We start from the raw sequence: 16,661 nt of genomic DNA on the forward strand, positions 1-16,661 counted from the left end.
TTGTCTAAACCTTTCATGTAGAACCCATGGATTATTGGGCCAACTGTAAATCCTTTAGGTCTCTGTGTTTTTTTTTTTTAACTTATCTACAAAGTAGAGAGAGTAATGGTATTTTTAACATAGAAATCTAAGATACTGGATTAATGACATATATAAATAGTGCTTTGAATTGTATCTCGTGTTATATAATTGTTAGTAACTATCATTTTTCGGAATTATAGATGAGATTTTTTTTTCAAACTTCAACTTTGTTCTTTTAGTAAACTTAGTTCACTTAACTTAGGAAGCTAACTTCAAGAGGGAGGATGCTCTGTTTCCATATAATCCTTTTCTTTTTTAAAAAGGAAAACTAAAAGCAAAAAAAAAAAAAAAAAAAAAAAAAGAACCTTTTTAAGGACATATTCCCAACATCTCCACCTGATTTCATGTTGACTTGAGTACATTCTGGTGAACTTGGTGACTTTATGACCCAAAGAGCACAGTTATTAAAGCCCTTTGCGTTTTAGCATAGCATGTCCAATGCTGAGCCTTCACACTACAGGATGTGCATTAATGTAGAAAGGGAAGCTGTGCGGGGAACGTGCCCAAAGGAAGGGAAGACTGGAAACAAGAGAGAAAAACTGAACAAATAAATGTACCCTGGAAACAGAAGGGGGGTATTTGAGGGCACAGGAGACCAGCAAGAGAGGGGACAGGGTAGAGTTGTGGGGCAGGGTGAGCAAGGACAAGACATAATGTCATATAAGTTTGAGGATGTTACAATAAAGGACTGCGAGATGGCTCAGTAATTCAGAGCACTTGCTTTTGCAGAGAATCCTGGCTCTGTTCCCACCACACACAGAGTGGCTCACAACTGCCTATAACGTTGGTTCCAGGGATCTGTTGTATTTGTATCAGCCACACCCATGATGCTCAGATGTGCATGCAGGCAACACACACACACACACACACACACACACGTTAAAAGTAAAGAAAATGTTACAATGGAACTAATTTCATTGTCTGCTGCTCGAGGTTATTACTATGATAACCATACACAACTCAATCATTTACTCAAAAGGCAGTATTAGGATTCTCATGGACATGACACCAAGTATGGACCCTAGGTATGGGCATCTTACTCCAATGAATGTATGGGTTCCATACTGTCACTTGTGACTGGTTAGAAGGTATAAAAGGCGCCTGATAGATGGTGACTGGAATTTTGTTTGAAAAAGAAAATACAAAATTAAGAAGAACAGAGTTCACTAAAAATAGCATCAATATTCAAAAATAAGTTTTCAGTATCTATCTGTAACACTCAGATGTACAGACATAAAATGATGACTTTGAATTGTCACCCAGAAGGTTTTAAAGCCTTTGTCTTCATCAACATTATCAGTCTTTCTACACTTTGCCCACACCTGACCAGTCCCTCCTTCTGCTCCAGACAGGCCCCTTAGCTCTCCTTCACCTGGCCTTACACACTGCCAGAGAGGAGCTTTTCATTCATGATCAGCTGCCATCCATGTCCTTTGGGTTGCACAGATCTCACTGTCTTGGGAATCCTTGTGGTCGTCACTCTGTCACTTTACCAAGCAGCACACCGGTGTTCTAGTCCTGCACCTCATGTTTGATCCCATTTCATAAGCCCTGACTCATTCCTGAAAACCTGAGCTCACTGACATGTGACCAATCTTGCTTCTGTCTGCTCTTTCTGGCCTCGTGAGAATGAACCAACATTGGTTCTGGGCCTTCTGCTTACCACCGCACATCCCAGACATCTAGAGCCCCTCCTTACTTGTAGCAGATGCTAAAAATGTTTCCAAAAAGGAGGAAAGACTAACAGGCAGCGTTAAAGTGGCAACCTTGCTTCTTCTTTTACTGTGTAAAACCGAGGAAGAACCGCTCACTTACACAACCACAGATGAGTTGACTGAATGAAAGAAAGAAATAAAAAAGAAAGGCCACGCCTATTCCTAAAGTGGAAGAGAAGGTTTATTGTGGGTATGTGGGAGAGCATAGAGTCAGACACAAATAAGGAAGGGAGAAGGGGGTCTCAAAAGAGAGAGAGGTAACCAAAATGGTTGGATTATATAGGAAAGGGCGGCTGGGGGAAGGGCAACCCAGGCTCTGGGCTGGAAAAGTTTAGGGTAAGGGGCAGGGCATGCCCCCTATATCCTGCATCAGGTAGGGACTGATGGACCTGGGAGAACCTGGCTGCCAGGTCTGGTTTGTTGTGTTAGGGAAGTACTTCAGCCTTTTGCCCTGCATTTGAAACCTATCATTGACCTTCATGGCTCTCTGGTTTTATAGATTGCTTTATCTCTTCCATTTCTTGTTCCCCATGCTCATGATTGTTGTGAATCAAAAATTTGAGACCCATCCCATGGGCAAGCACCAATCCCTGACACTATTAATGATACTCTGTTATGCTTGCAGATAGGAGTCTAGCACAGCTGTCCTCTGAGAGGCAGCTGACTCAGACGGATGCATAGACCTACAGCCAAACAGTGGGGACTCTTACGGAAGAATAAGAAGGATGATGGGCCTTGAAGGATCTAGGAACTCCACAGGAAGACCAACAGAGTAAAATAACCTGGACCCTTGCGGCTCTCAGAAGACTGAACCACCAACCAAAGAACTTACCCAGGCTGGACCTGGGCCTCTCTGCACATATATAACAGATGTGCAGCTTGGTCTTCATGTAGGTCCAAACAACTGGAGCTGTTGCCTGTGTATATGATATATTCTTCTAGCTGACTGTCTTTTCTAGCTTCAGTGGGAGAGGAAGCACCTAGCTTCGCAGAGACTTGGTGTGCAAGGGTGTGGGAGTGACACACAGAGGACACCTACCTGCTCAGAGGAGAAAGGGGTGAGGATTGTGGGAGGGGGTGACCGGAAGGGAGGCAGTGAGGTGCACATAAAGTGAAAGTCAAAACAAAACAAATCAAAAAACAGTTTAAAGATGTCTGGATTTTCAAATACACAAAACTGTGTCACGCGCCTGCCCCTGGTTCTTTCCTTTTTCCGTCACCCGGAGCCACTTTCCATCTACTCTTACTGCCTCACCAGATTGACTGCCAGCTCTCCAAGATTTTGAACCTCCTATTTCTTTACGTTACCCTTGTCTGGGAAGTGCCTTATCCTGTAACCTTCAATGGCATGGGTGCAATTTCAATTTCTGCTTGCACCTCCTTGCTTGTGAGTTACATGAGTGGTGAGGCACACACAAGCTCATGTCCCTCCACACCCCACAGTGCCTTGCAGAGAACAAGGACTTGATAGATAGTTGTTGAACCAGAAGAAAACATGGAGGGGTAATGAGGGGAGGAATTGGTAAGTGTGGGACTGGGAAGAGAGGATGGAGGAGGGCTATGATCGGGACATAAAGTGAATTTTAAGAAAAAGAAGAGAGTAAAGAAAAAAAAATAAAACCATCACTGCTTGTTCTAAAAAAATATTCAGGCATATTGTTTCTTAATTGATTGGTACTTTATTTTCTTGATATTAACAATTAATCTTTGGCAAGTGTTAGAAGATCCTCAAGTGATTAACAAAGATTGCCCATTTTCAGGAGAGTTCTGTTGTTTTTCACTTCTTGAAAAATTAATTTGAGTGAGAGAGGAGGTTAGATGATGTGGGTGGAGTGAAAGGACCAAGAGGCAAGCCACACCCTCTTTCAGATCCATGTGTCCACTGAGCTTCTTTGGTTATCTGAAGATGGGGAGCAGGTGAATTGTTCATGGCTTCCTTTTTTTCTTGTTATAACTAAAGCTTGAGAATTCATCTCTGAAGAGAACAGGGTGTGCCCAAATGTGAGGTTGTCTTTGAGAATACTCTGGGGAGAATATGTGGATAAAATGGACACTATAAGATCACCCATGCCTTGCATTTATATGTTATGTTTTGTATTCTTTCCTGCACATGATTCGGGGTTGACCCCACACGTCAACTGCTCACGCATCTTTATGTTTTGCCTATATCTTGTTTTGAAGAAGAAACAACGCAAGTAAGCAAACAAACAAAAAGCCTCGGGGAAGAGTCCAACAGGCTGGAACTTTAGTAGGTCATTTCAGCCGGCGCTTCACTGATAACGCCAAGAAGACAATGCAGCGATCAAAAGCAGTGATGAGATTTTTTAGCAGCATTAACCATCATGACCTAGCAAAATGAAAGAAAATGGTTTAACTGAACTGTCAGCTTCAATCTAGCTAATAAAGGCATGGATAAATGTTTATTACATAGCGGAGACAGATCATTTCTGTGCTGAAATTGAGGATGACCTTTGCCGATAACTCTTATCTGCCTGTTATCCCAAGAGAGAGGGAGAGGGAGCAGGCAAGAGAAGCATATTTGCTGATATTTAAAAGGAGAAATTACCATTTGCAAATAAAACACTTTAGTGCTGGTGAATATGTCAAGTCACCCTTCTGCCCTCTCTTCTGCCCTGGCACACAGAGATTTCTCCCGAGTAGGCTATGACAGTGGCTTTACTCAGTCCTATAAATCCGCTATTTGAAAAGCACAAAATAATAGAAACACATAGAATGACTAAATTATAGCCTCTTTATTTCTACAACATTGCAGAGGAATTACACTTACATTGTTACCTTTTAAATAAGAAGGTCTCATTCTAACTATGAGTTTCAGGAAAAGCAATCATGAATCCAAGGCTGTTCCTTCACTATACTTTAATTATTGATACTATGTATTTAGACCTTTCCAATTACATTGTTTTTTTTAAAGCACTCTCAAACCCTGGTGTAACTTTTTTTTTTTACTCCTCAAGGCCTCAAGGAAACTATTCTGGTAGAGGTGGACAGGAATGTGGAAGAGGTTCATGGATGTGTGTGTGTGTGTGCGCGCGTGCCTGTGTGCATGTGTGTGTTTGTGTATTTATAATCATAAGAGATTTTTTAATATTTTGGTTCAAACTGTCTGCAAGTTGAATTGTCATCCATGCAGTAAATAATGTTTGTTGCAGAATTTGGATAATTAGGAGAAAAGAAGTAGATAATTTGCCTGAACTATTTAAACTTAAAATTATTTAAATCTATCTATCTATCTATCTATCTATCTATCTATCTATCTATCTATCACCTTTCTTTCTTTCTTTCTTTCTTTCTTTCTTTCTTTCTTTCTTTCTTTCTTTCTTTCTTTCTTTCTATCTAATCTACCTACCTACCTACGTACCTACCTACCTACCTACCTACCTACCTACCTACCTACCTACCTACCTGGGGATTGTCTTTCCTTTTTAATAATAGTTTATTTGACCGGCTTTGACAGTTCCATGTAGGTATATAATGTGTTCTGGTTATTCTCAACCCCTCCTCCTCCTCCTCCTCCTCTTTCTCTCATCATTTCTACTAACCATCCTGGGAGATTTGAAATGTGCTTTGATGATGTTTTGAAGTGTGCATGTATATATAAAGCTTATTTCAGCCCAGACTTAGTTTTACAGGAAGCCTAGACCTAGTGGATTACGTGTGAGAAGAACATACGTGCAGCAAATGGAGTTCATGTCATGTCATGTCATGTTGAGCTTCTTACTTATTTTAATCTATTTGATTTAGTAACAGTGACAGCACTTGAAATCTCCTATCCACTGAGCCCAACAGCTTAATATAATAACTTTATATTTAAAAACAATTTGTGCGTGTGTATAATGTGTATGTGAATGCTCAAATGTATGAATATGAGTACACACGTGCCTGTGTTAGAAGGTCAGAGGTCAACTCCTGATGTGGTGCATCTTTCATCCTGTTTGCTGCTGGCCCATAAGCCTCCAGGGATTCTCCTGTCTCTATCTCCCATTTTGTCACAGTAGTACTGGGAGTGTGGATGCCCTGTCGCGTTGAGTCTCAAACGGTGCCTAGAAAGCTGATGGGCACAGAGAACCCTTTCATTCCCTTCTTCCTACCTACCATCCCTTCAGAACTCTAAAGAGCACTAGATAAAGTCATAATGGGCAGAGTTGACATGGAGGAGTCACCATAAAAGCTTTTCATTGGCGTAAACTCTGATCTAGTCATAATTTTCTGTTGAAGTTTAACATATGTTAATATACATTGCAAGAATAAGATTAACTTGCTTTCATGAAAACTGAAAGACTTGGCAACTTTTTCAATTAATTATCAAAAATGCTTTTCCTCAATGAGTGCAGTTCTATTTTCTTTTCCTATTGCTGTGATAAAAAAACAAATTTGGAAAAAAATAAGTTTAAGGGTGAAGGTCTTAGTTGGCTCACAAATCCATTGCAACGCATAGCAGCAGAGAAGCCATGGCAGCAGAAGCTGGGGAGAGCCCGTCATATCCATGGGTCTGCAGAGAGGAATGAACCGAAGTGTGCTTCTCAGTGCTCAGCATGAGTGCTCGGCTCCTACACAATCCTGTATCCCATGACTGTAAAATGGTATCACCCGTATCTGAAGGGTCTGCCCACTGATCAAGATAATTCCTCAAAGGCACATGCACAGGCTAACCCGAGCTTGACAGCCACCGCCCTTTTGAAACTCACTTCTCAGATGAGCCTAGATTGAATCAAGTTCACAATAAAAACATAAGCTTAGGATCTTCTTGCCAGGACAAACGAGTCAGGCAGTAGGTAGGACTGTCCAAGACCAGGGTCACAGATCTGATGTCATGATTATAATACATATGAATCAAGAAGTAAATCTGCTGCATGCTCTGAATAACAGCATCTTTAGTATATATTTTCCATTTACACCATTAGCATTCTATGGGTTCCTACTTGTAGGTGTTTTGAAGATTTGCTGCATATGTACTTTATGTTTGAGTAGACACACATATGTTCCTCGTTACTGGTTCTATAGGTGCCCATCTGAAGCCAGATTCCTAATCCCTGGCTGTATCTTCCTCTAATGTAACAATGAATTGGACCAGGGTGAATGTGTCTAAAATACATTGTATGAAACTTCCTCAAATTACTAAAGATATTGTTTTAAAGCCATACCTTTATAATAGAGTGTAGCAGAATGCACGGAGCCTTGAGAAGTATGGTCTGAGTAACAGTTGGAAAAGAACAGTAAATGAGTGTGATACAGTAAATGCCTGGAGCTGGGACACGAAGGCAAGGTGAAATAACACCTTCCTCTTCTGTGCTTATGGGGCTGGAGTGAGAACAGGTTACAAAATATCTTATCTTTGGTAGATGAGAGGGCACAGCCTGTAAAGGTGCTTCCCATTGCATCCAATGACATGACATGAGATCCTTTGAGCACACAGGTAAAAGCAGAATATTGATTACATCCACATTGTCCTTCAACCCCACCTTTCAAGTGTCAGCACTCATGTATACATGCACATATGCATACTTTCACATGCATGTACATGCATGCGTACATACACATACACACATGCATACTTTCACATGCATGTAAATGCACGAGTATATACACACCCATGCATACTTTCACATGCATGTATATGAACGAGTACATATGTATACACACACATACACACTAAATAATTGTAAAAATGGGTGCCTTTGTTACTCCAATTTTTAGTACTATTTTGTTCCCTGTATTGATATCTATGTGTCTTTTTCTGTTAGTTTCTTCCTGTCAGCCTTCATGAGGGTACAGGACTCACACAGAGCCCATAGCCCAGTAGGGAGAGATGGCTAGCCAACAATTACATGAAAAGAAAATGTATTGATGCCCTGCTATCCTCCCCCCACTACATGGGAAGTAGAAATAGGATCCATACTCGGATTAGCAAGGCCAGGTTAGGATGCTTGGATAAAAATTTGGAGTAAGAGACAAAGAAATAATAAATTTATAATCTTTTAAAAGTTTTTATTAAATTATTTTATTTACACTCCAAATGTTGCCCCCTTTCCTGGTCCCCCCTCCCAGAGTTCTTCATCCCACCCCCCCTGTTTTCCTCTGAGAAGCTGCTCCCCCCTACCCACATCCCCTTACCTCACCTTCTCCAGCATCCCCCTTCCCTGGGGGCATCAAGTCTCTACAGAATTAGGCATATCCTTTCCCACTGGAGTCCTCTGCTACATACGTGCTGGGAGCATGGACCAGCCCATGTATACTCTTTGGTTGGTGGCTTGGTCCCTGAGAGCTTTGAGGGGTCCAGGTTAGTTGATACTGCTGTTCTGCCTGTGGGGGCTGCCATCCCCTTCAGCACCTTCAGTCCTTCCCCTAACTCTTCCATAGAGGTCCCCATCTAATGATTGGCTGCTAAGTATCTGCATCTGTCTCAGTCAGATGCTGGTTGAGTCTCTCAGAGGACAGCCATGCTAGGCTTCTGTTTGCAAGCGCAAAAAGTAATTTCTGATCATAAATATAAGTATTCATTCTGAAAGTTTTAAGAAGTGTTGGAAAGGTAAGAGGAGAAGAACGGTTTTCAAACTTAAGACTGAGGAAAAAAAAAACCCAAAAACCTCAGAAAAAAATTTGGTATACTTCTAGACATCTTTCTCAGCAAGACCTGTGACAGGTTTTGTTTTGTTTTTATGATCTTTGTGTGCTAACGGAGATCTAGGTTGTCTCCATGTATTCACTATCATATTACAATAATCATGAACAACATTAAGCTGTCATGGGCAAAGTTTTGAGTAGGCTGCCATTCTGAAACTCCACTCAATTTTTGTTGACACAGAGTACAATAATTATGAGTCTTTTGTATATTGTGACCACTGCCAGTCTCATGTAAGAATTGATTTGCTCTTGACAAATAGTGAGTATCAGAAATTAAAAATGCTATCAATTTAATGCTTTAATAATTTCTTGACAACACAGTGAGTTTTTAAACTTCCAATAGAACATAGTACAATGAAAAATAAAAAGGTACTACATAGAGATTATCTTAAAATAAGATTTTTGTTTATAGTTGCATATGGAAAGACTTAAACAATGTTAAAGTCTATCTTGCTTCACATGATATTTAACCATATGTATAGATTGTGGAATGACTAAATTCAGCTAATTTGTGCTTTCATTGCCTCATGTAATTACTTTGTGATTAATTATTTGATATTGACCATCTTTGCAATTTTTAAGAGTTCATGTGAGCACAAAATAGTTTTAAATGCATTGATTGTGTGTTTGAGACTACTATATGTGTTTGTAAATACATATAAACACATACAATATAATGTTTATTTATTTTTATTTTATGTGTATAGTTGTTTTGCCTGCATATATGTCTGTACACTACATGTGCAGAGTGCCCACAGAGTCTAAAAGAGAGTTTCGGAATCCCTGAAGCTATGGTTACATATAGTTGTGCACCATGATATGGGTGCTGGGAATTCAGTCTGGAACTTTTGGAAAAATGGCCAGTACTGTTATCTTCTGAGCCATCTCTCCAGATGTGCGTGTGTGTGTGACTAAGTGATTATCTTATTTAATTTTCTTATTACTTTCATGTACTTTTCTGTCTTTTGGAGGTTGTTTTGTGAGACAAGTTCTTCTCACTGTGTAACCATGGCTGGCCTGGATGTCATAGACCAGGATGGCTTCTAACACAGAGAGCCACTTCTGTCTCCTGAGTCCTGGGATCAAAGATGTGTGCCACCAAGCTTGACTGGGGGTTTCTTTAATATGTGTTGTATTTTGCAGAAAGGATGTGTTTCCCTTTCTCCCTTTGTATTCATATTTATTTTGTCTCACTATAGTAGTAAACATTTGTTCCACAGATTTGATAGATTGTACAGCAATTGGGGCATCCTTATTGACCTGAAGGAATGCATATCATTGTTTTGTACTAATTTGGTCTCAACTTCTTCAATTTATTAAAAAATGTTACTTCTTAGGTTCACATACTTCAGTGAGAAGTGTTCCTCTTTTCGTGAAGCTTTCTTAGCCAGTAAGTAGAATGCAGCCTTTCCACAGGTTTTGCTTTGTGAGAGAGCGTGCAACCCTGCTAACAAACTGAGGACTGGACTTCAACACTTTAACATCTTAGCTGCATAGAGCTGAATTTGCTGTTATTAATATATGTCATCTTTACAAATTTTAACTCCTTTTCTTGTCTTGTTTTTATAAACGTAATTACAGTTTGTCTGTTGTGTGTTCTGGAACAGACACAATCAGTTCCCCAAAAGACTGAAGGCTTAATGTGCTCATTAAGTCCTCTTAGGAATTAAACCTTTGGGGATCTCAAAATGAATCCTTTCCTGCTCTTTGAGTGCTATGTGTCCTCAGTCATGTTCTTTTCATGTTTTCTTATAAGGCAAGAGTATCATGAATGTATCGAAGTTAATTTTCTTCCTTCCTTCCTTCCTTCCTTCCTTCCTTCCTTCCTTCCTTCCTTTCTTTCTTTCTTTCTTTCTTTCTTTCTTTCGATTTATTTATTATCATGCATAAGTACACTGTAGCTGATTTCAGACGCACCAGAAGAGGGCATCCGATCTCATTATGGGTGGTTGTGAGCCACCATGTGGTTGCTGGGATTTGAAATCTGGACCTTCTGAAGAGCAGTCAGTGCTCTTACCCACTGAGCCATCTTGCCAGTCTCCCCCCACCCCCCCCCCCAAAGTTAATTTTCTTTTTGCATATAAAGGTGTGTATGTCTGTATGAGTGTGTGTCTGTGTGTGTCTTGTATAACTGTGTTTGTATGTGTGTGTATCTATATGTGTGTATATGTGTATGTGTTGTATGTGGGTGTGCATATATATTTGCCCAGTCAGATGTATGTAGAGTCTAGAGGATGAGATCAGGACATCTTTCATATTTGCTCAATTGCTCATCATTTATTTTATTGAGGTAGGGTCTCTCACCCCTTCTGAAGCTCACTGTTTGGGTAGAACAGCTGGCCAGTGAGCCTGTAGGTTCATGTGGCCGTGCCAGGCTTTTATGTGCATTCGGAACTGAGGCTTGTGAACATAGACCTTTTACCTGCTAAGCCATCTTCTCAGACATTAAATTCATTTTCATAAAACTAGTCACAGACTCTTCAACAGTAACTGTTAAATTTTTGTACATCCTTAATTAACTCTGGCAATTAAAAAATAGTTGATTTGTGGAACTTAAGTTGAAATAAATTTTATTGCTATATAACATAAATACAATGACTGCATGTTTTTTAAATTTATTAAATTTTGACAAATGCACATAGAACCACTCCAATTCATCTATTTTAATATCTCATAAATTATTTCCTTCTTTTATAAAGTTTATTTAAGACTGACCTTTATTTTCCAGTATAGGAATTTTAGCCAATAAATTTACTGTAAGCACTGATTTAGATGCATCCTAAAAAATTAATATGTTTTGTTCTCAGTTTCATTAAGTCAAAATATTTTATGATTTCACCTTTTAATTTTGTATTTACTCCAAAGATTCATTTAGGCAAATTTTATTTAATTTCCAAATATCTTCCCATTTCCAGACTTTTTAATGAACAATTTTAAAAAAAATTGACAGTTCCCTAATTTATAAATTGAATTGTAGTCATTTTCTATCCCCATTACTTCATTTATGTTCTTCCTTTCTGGGTGGAAGCCTCCTTTCATCCAATTACCTATTACTTTCACATCTTCTTTTTGTGTGTGGTCTGCTGAGTTGAACTAGAGTTTCAAATTGCCAGATTTTAAATATTGATTGTTCAGCTCACTTACACTATGGTCATAGTACATACGATTTCATCACTTGCTAGTTTATTCAAGCTTGCTTGCTGGGCTTTTGTTATGTAACATTAAGTATATCTCGTTGCTTTACTGTCTTTTTTACACTCTTAATATTTATTACCTGCTTACTCTCCTTATTGGAGTGGAGTATTGAAACTCACAGATGTAATCGTAGGTGTGTCTCTTCTCAGCTTTGCTTTATTATTATTCTGAAATCCGTTATTTTGCATCTGGAGCAGGGATTATCAGAGTGTACCACCATGTCCAGTGTTATAATAATAAGTTTTTGCTTTAAATGTTTCACTGCTCTTGTTGCTCGGGTGCATGGGGTTTGGCACTGAAATTCATTCTGATCTTTGTTACTCTGTGGTGTGTAATAGTTTCCTCCTACGCTGGCTGTAGTTTTGATTATTTTATGACAACAGTTAAAGCCTCTAGATTATTATGTACCTCAATGTGGTTTTGTTAATTTCTATCCTGCCTTTTGAACTCAGAATTGAAACTTACAATTTGCAACCATCTTGAGAAAATTTCAGCATTGTTTCTTTAAATGCTCCCTTTTCAAATATTTTATTCTGTCTCTATCAGTCATTTTTATATTTGATATTTTGTGATATATTATGACCTAATAGTATTTGCTTATAAATTGCTTCAACCTATATTTAATACAGTATTTCAGAAAATTTAAAAGTAATTAAAGTTGACAGACATCAAGAAAATGTTGGTAATACGTTGTAATCAGACCTAGTATTGGAGTTTCTATTTTTGCACTATTGGAAAACATAAAATAGAAAAACTTCTGTAGGTGAGGTGACCAGTCAGAAAAAAGTAGTGACATTTCAGCTGGGTATTAAAGAATGAAAGTAAGTATGCTTGCTAGAGAAGGAAGAGACTTTTATCAGAGAAAAAGCAAAACCCTGGAATGGCTTTGAGATGTAAACCAGCTTTGCTTCTTGGGGAATGATGAGCCATTCACTGTTTCAGACATTGGCTTGTGAAGAAAGGAATGCTTATCAAGTGGTTCCAGATTGTGGGTATCTTTGATCACTATCCTCATAAGTGTGGATTTGAAATAAAAGTAGAAATTCGACTTTTGTTTGGAAAATTATTTTATGTGAGTGTTAATAGGACAAAGACTCAACCAAAGGAACAAATAGTCTTTTTTTTTTTTTTTTGGTCTGTCTGTTTGTTTTTTTAAGAAATTTAATCTTAAGGATGCTGTCCTGCTCCCAGGTTTCCCAATCTGTCTTTGTTTTATTACTTGGACAAGTATGTAACTATTCAGTAGGCCTTTGTTGGCAGCATCCTCTCATGCTCCAAGTGAGAAAATGTAACAGGTCAACTGGACAAAACTGGACAACTGCTTTAATATTACTCACGTGGTCACTTGGGACAGAACTTAGTCTTTTACATTTCATATATTTGGGGTATAAATAGGCCCCCATTAAAAAAGAAGTTAATGACTTAACTTACTAAGTAATGAAGGAATGATCTCAAGCTAGCATTGATTCTTACTAAGGATTACCTATGGAAATAGTAGATTTCCTCCATCAGTTTCAATCTTTTTGACTAGATAATTTAGAGGAGAATAAAAAAAATATCCTGAAAATTAATGGCAATTTTGAAATAGAATATTTTGTCAAAATCAAATTCATTTCATTAAATGCATGAGAAGAATGCAACGAGTAAATGAGGTATGAATAACTGTAAGATGGGACAATTACCACCTCAGAAACAATATATTTGTGAAGTTAATTCCTCTTGAACATGAACAATCCCCTTACACTTGACCCCTTCCTATTGCCTCTCCCATGCTTGAACTCTCCTTGAACTTTGAAGATCCATCTTGAGGGTATGATATGGCCATCTCTTTTGCATCTGGTTATTTTAACTCCAATTTGCAGCCCTAAAATGGCAATTATGGTGATATATTGCTCAAGTCACCCGACATGGATTAGTATCGGGATCAGCACATTTATGCACAGGAGTAGTGAATGGAGACTGTGGCTATGATTTTAAATGACTTGATTAATTCTGAAACAACATTTCAGAGTCCATTAGGTCCAGCAGGTGTTGGGGTGCACATTGTGTTTTTCCCCTAAGCAGCTTATTTGGTTAAAGTGCCAAAGTATTTTGGACTTATGTGTTATCTTTCCTAAGGTTTCTCTTCACTCTGCTAACTCCTTCTAATGCCCACCACCTCTGAAAGACATCCTCAACTTGTTTAGCCTCAATGTGTCTCCTTTGTCTGTTACTTGTACAATGTGTTCTTTTCTTGTAGAAGAACTAATTTGCATGACAGAAGTCCAAGTACCCCCTTTTGCTAAAAGCCCCTAACCACTCAGGTCAAAATCAGGCCAATTGTGCTGTTTATTCTGAGGGCCATTTTATCAGCAACTTGTGTCAAGGTTAGCAATGTGTCTACTTAATGTCTTGCTTCAATGCTTTCTTTACTACTCGGAATACATGTGCATGACACTATGCATCTCCCCTCTGCCCTCTACTCCATCTGGATGTCACTGGTCTAATAAAAATGTGTATGGATGGGTGTTACATTTAAGGTCTTTGGACTATTAAAACCTTAGAGTCTTTGTTGGTTTTCATTGAATCTAAGGTGACTTCCTTTGAAAAATTCTTACAATGGGCCTTTCATGCTTCATTAGTTCCAATTATTAACAACATAAAGAATCTTATAATGGGTATATAGTACAACATTTGTAGAATAATCTCAAAACATGACTCTGTGAATTGCCCCATTGTTTGATCCCCTGGAATAATGTATGTGTCTCTACCACATTGTGCATCAGCATATATTCTAGAGATTTGTGTATTATTTTCCTCAAGAGTCACATCTTGTTCTATCTTTATGCCTATGGCATCCTTATCCATCATCCGTTCATCTACTTAACACAGAACCATTTTATTGCTGTTATTTAGATTCTGGATTAACATTCAACTAAATACTTTTAATCACATGTACATACAATTTCTTGGCAGCCAAAAAAAGGGTAAATCATGCAATTTTATCCACTTACAGTTAATACTGTCTTTATAAAAATATTGATGGAATGAGAATATGATAAGTATGTAAACATTGTATAGAAATAGAAGAACAAACATTTGTTGGCCAGGATCAGTCTTTTTACTCTTGTCTGAGTAACCCACGGATGGTATATACTCTTTCTCATCATCAACGTTGAGATAAAACTATTTGTCCTACCCAATTTATGGAACCGTTGAGAAGGATTTAATGAAAGAATAAATATGAAAACATTTCGAAAACTGTTGAGATGATAGCAATTGAAAGTATCTGTTTAGGTTTCATATATGATATGTCATATATGAATAATATCACCAGTCACAGGAAATTAATGTTATAGAGTGATGCTTTCATTTTCTCTTCTTTCATTCCAGAAATCTAAGGTGGTTGGTTTTAAATGATAGGTGGTCATGTATCTCAAATATCTAAATGGATGCTGATCATTAAGTTGATCACTCACTGTTGAAGTAGATGAAAAATATTTTGTGCATGATATTTTTAAAAAATTCCATCATTTTGATAGTGTTTTAATTTTATACGAAATATATAGAAAAAGAAATATGTAGAAAAAGACTAAAATTTGCACACATCTTATGAAGTCATTGTGTCAAGTGCATAGAACATGAAAAGAGACTAAGTGATAAAGGTTTCTATATACTGAATCTAAACAAGTTTATATCATGGTAGAAATACATTGAAATAAGTTCCAATCCTGAGAGGCCAATGGTATAACTCAGAGTCTAAAGCAAAAACAGAGCAGAAGCCTGAACTGTCCAGATAAAAAATAAAGGAAAATAAAGGGAAGCACAATGCCAAAGACATGGATCCAGCCAGTGGGCAGTGCGCTGGATGGACTGGCACACAGAATACGTTGAGATATTATACAGCTGGGAATAGCACAAAGCCCTACGTTCCCAGCAGAGCTCGGAATGGCCATGTTTTTTCATCTGGAATGTGTGGGAGGGAGGAGGAGAATGTATTATAAACATATTATTTATATTTTATCCCTGAGTTTTCAGTTGGAACAATAGGTTCCTTGTCTCCTTAAATGAGAAATCCAAGCTATTCTAAGTAGGTGAGAGACTCCATAATGAAACCTGAACACCTTTATGCCACAGGGAATTCCCATAAATAGAGTCACAGGGAATTCCCATAAATAGAGTATTATAGCATAGCACCATTTCTAGGTTTTTAGTGTTTCTTTAAGCAAAATTAAAGTCCTCATCATTTTTCCCAGTTAGAAAAAGAACCGAATTCCATGATGAAAATATCCAACAAGATTCCAGCCTGCATTGAGCATGGTAACTTCAAGCAATCAAATGCTTGTTACACTTTCATTTGCTTCATAGAGTTTCTTAGTTGTTAACTCATTATAGGATGCTTAAAGTTTGAAATAGATTCAGTGTTAAAGGACAAGCGTCTCTCACCCATCTCAGTAGTGTCTTCTGCTCAAGCGTCTCTCTAACCTTGGGAAGCTAGTTACATCTGGAGCTACCCATAGTTCTGCTGCCTTTGGTGGTCAGATGGCTCCTCTGTTGAAAGAAAATCTTGCTTCCCTTCTTCCCCAGTCTGGTTTCTGAGCTTCGGACAGGTTGTCCGGAGCCACACTTCTCATCTGTGGACTTGATTTCTTCCAGGGCCTTGACTGTAACTCCAGCATGTTTTTCCTCAGCTCTTCAGATCACTCATGTTCACATTCTTCAGTCATTCTTTCCTTGGACTATTTTTCAGAGGTGTCTTATGGATACTCTTTGTCATGTGTGACTTCATTAATACTGGCATCCCCTCTCTTCTCTCCCATACTTTATATGAAACTATTTTCTGCATTTCTGACTCAGACACATTATTTTTGTTCATTAACCACTGAAGTGGTGGATATTTTTCCTTTCTCCTTCTCCCTCTTCCTCTTCTTCTCCCTCTCCTTCTCCTCCTTCTTCTCCTCCTCCTCCCTCTTCCTCTTCTTCTCCCTCTATTTCTCCTTTTCCTCTTCCTCCTCCTCTTCCTCCTCCTCCTTCTTGCCTAACTTCCTG

Source organism: Mus musculus, chromosome 5 (assembly GCF_000001635.26).
Source record: "Mus musculus strain C57BL/6J chromosome 5, GRCm38.p6 C57BL/6J".
NCBI lineage: Eukaryota > Metazoa > Chordata > Mammalia > Rodentia > Muridae > Mus > Mus musculus.